The following is a 2830-nucleotide window of genomic DNA, read 5'->3' as shown; positions in this document are numbered from 1 at the left end:
AACAGCTGTGGGGTAGTGTGGCCGAGCGGTCTAAGGCGCTGGATTAAGGCTCCAGTCTCTCAGGAGGCGTGGGTTCAAATCCCACCACTGCCATTTGGCGTTCTCATCATCAGGAAGCTTGTATGGTGATGTGAAGAAGTCATTTGGATTGTCAACCACTGACAAATCAAGGAGCATTTGGTTCAAACCATCTTTTGCGATGTGTCCACCAGCAATGCTCCAGTCTTGATCCTTCCATCCTACACTCCCATTGCTATGTTAGCAGATGACTTGTCATCTATTGAAACAACCTTAAATGCTGGTTGAACAGCATCCACCTGACTGTATTGGTACTACCTTTCCCCTAGACTTGTTGTAGGTTGTAAAGAGGAGGATGAGGTACTTGGCTGACTGATCCAAGGTGCTGCATTTAAACTGCAGTCCACAGTGTCGGGTCCAGTCCCACAGTTGGCATCTTCCTTCATCTGTTCTCGTGCCTTCTAGCATTACCGGGGGTAATTACTGCAAGGTCCCTTTATCAATACACAAAGGTAACAGAATGGGGCAGCAGAAATGTCCAAAACACCCATAACCCAGAGGTCAATGGATCAAAACTATCCTATACAAAGTCTAAGGCTAAATCAGCAGGATGCCATGATGTCTCATTACTTGGCAGGTTTTTCACTTAAGTGCCTTTGGACCTACGGTTTTGATTCTGTCTGCAGAAGCAAGTACAGTACATTCACTAGTAGTGTGGTCAAGCGGTCCAAGACGCTGGATTAAGATTTGGCTAGATGTAAAAGTTCTCAACTAGGTTGTTTCCATGCTGTCTCATTGCTTTTCACTCATCTTCAGATAATCCTGTCTGAGGCTCCTCTCTCATGAGACATGGGTTTAAAAAGCAGTATAAGAGAATATTACAGCAGGAATGTCCAAGTTTCCACACATGGAACGAAGGTCAGGAAGAGCAGAGTGGCGCAGCGGAAGCGTGCTGGGCCCATAACCTAGAGGTCGATGGATCGAAACCATCCTCTGCTATGTTGACAGGCGCTCAGCAAGCATGACTCCCAACTTCTTGACTCTGTCTGCAGAAGCAATGGGCTCACATTTAGTGTGATCAAGTCTCTTAGAAGGTTTGGGTTCAGTTCTCACCACTGCACACTGCTTCTTCAGCAATTTTGGATGAATATACTGACAAAGTAATTTGCATTGTCAACCACTGACGATTTTTTTTCTTTTCCTATGCATGGATTTGGCTTTGGTTCACTGCAATGTTTCCGCAGTTGTCCACAATGGACACAACTAAGCATAGGCTCTAGAGAGGGCATTTCTAATTTTGAGTGGCCACCATAGTTTTTTTTCAATGCTTGGCAGGGAACTGTGAGGTAAGTGGTTTTCAGGAGATTCAAATCTGCAATCCCACCACGAGATACCACCAAAACCTGTGCATTGTACCTTCTTTGGCATCATGCACCAAGATGTTAGCATCAGATCACCTAGGTTAAGTTGTGACATGGCGTCTCTGTTGATTGGATTTGTTTTTGCAGCAACATTCTTGTTTGGATTCATATCAGGAAAACTAGACAACACATTACACAAGAGTATTTTAGTGGTACAGTAGAAATGCACATATTTCCATACTTGGAGGGTGGGAAGGAAGAGCAGAGTGGCGCAGCGGAAGCGTGCTGGGCCCATAACCCAGAGGTCGATGGATCGAAACCATCCTCTGCTAGTCTGAGAGCTTCTCAGCAAGCATGACTCCATGCTGTTTTGTTTTTTTGCATCACTTGTTACATTGCTATTATTTTCATCTGTGTGCATTTGAACCCTGGACCTAACTTCTTGATTCTTCCTGTGGAAAAAGGGGTTCACAGTTACTTTAGCTGAGTGGTCTAATGTGCTGGATTAAAGCTCCAATCTGTTAGAACTGGTGGGATCAAATCTAACCACTGTCATTGCACAATGCTGCATCAACAAACTTGCATGATCCATTGGATCTCCATATCAAAGTCTCAAGTTCCTGCCATCCCAATGATATGTTCCAGTCTCTGTAATAAAATGTTGTGACCAGCTGTATAAGTACAGTACTGAACTCTAGCAGGACTACTATATAGACAAGTTGACTCTCTGAGAATATATAAAGATCACTGGTAACTTTCACCCGTGCTGTCAGTGTAGATTCTCGGTCATCCAGGTCATTGCGACTCTGAAAGCTTCAGTTCAACAACAACTTGACTTCACTTTAAGGTTCTTGAAGATGTTTCACCTCTTGGTCACATGGCTAATGGCCCAATAATGGTCCAGCATTCACATGCCTCCAGGTTTCAATGGTTGTGAAACCAGGTGGTCCAACAGCACAACAGTAATAATGGCTGTTGAGCTGCCCATTAACACAGCAAAGGATATGAGTCTGCTATGTCCGTAATGAACACCTCATTACAAGTGCTTGGTGAGTGGTGCTGTTGGCCCCCTTCTCTGTTTATAGGTGACTTCAAAGTTTATTAAGGACCAGTGAGCAAAGAAAAAACTTTTGAAGTGGATCACATACTTTGGCTCAGGGATCTAAGGAGCTGCATTTCGGCTACAGCCGCCATCAAAGTATGGGGCCCTTTCCCTTTTCTTGCCATCTTACTTCATCTGCTTCTATTAGCATTGCTTCAAAGTTTATTGGAATATTCATTGCTTGCCTCCATTATCTACTTGATTAAGTGGTGCAGTAGAAATGTGTAAATCTCCTTACATAGAAACAGCATCATGAAGAGCAGAGTGGCGCAGCGGAAGCGTGCTGGGCCCATAACCCAGAGGTCGATGGATCGAAACCATCCTCTGCTATGTGTCAACAAGCGACACT

General features: G+C 44.3%; 4 non-coding genes across 4 annotated transcripts; all 4 read left to right on the top strand.

The window, feature by feature from the left end:
• Positions 1-11: 11 nt before the first annotated feature.
• Positions 12-93, top strand: trnal-aag (transfer RNA leucine (anticodon AAG)). Its single transcript has one exon. It is a non-coding gene; the product is annotated as a tRNA-Leu (tRNA).
• Positions 94-945: 852 nt separating this feature from the next.
• On the top strand, positions 946-1017 carry trnam-cau (transfer RNA methionine (anticodon CAU)). Its single transcript has one exon. It is a non-coding gene; the product is annotated as a tRNA-Met (tRNA).
• Positions 1018-1639: 622 nt separating this feature from the next.
• trnam-cau (transfer RNA methionine (anticodon CAU)) lies at positions 1640-1711 on the top strand. The gene has a single exon. It is a non-coding gene; the product is annotated as a tRNA-Met (tRNA).
• A 1028-nt stretch (positions 1712-2739) lies between these two features.
• trnam-cau (transfer RNA methionine (anticodon CAU)) lies at positions 2740-2811 on the top strand. Its single transcript has one exon. It is a non-coding gene; the product is annotated as a tRNA-Met (tRNA).
• The last annotated feature ends 19 nt before the right edge of the window (positions 2812-2830 follow it).

This window comes from Stegastes partitus, unplaced genomic scaffold (assembly GCF_000690725.1).
Source record: "Stegastes partitus isolate 25-593 unplaced genomic scaffold, Stegastes_partitus-1.0.2 Scaffold4087, whole genome shotgun sequence".
Classification (NCBI taxonomy): Eukaryota; Metazoa; Chordata; class Actinopteri; family Pomacentridae; genus Stegastes; species Stegastes partitus.
The sequence above is the reverse complement of the archived record's forward strand: the minus strand, read 5'-3'. Positions and strand labels throughout refer to the sequence as shown.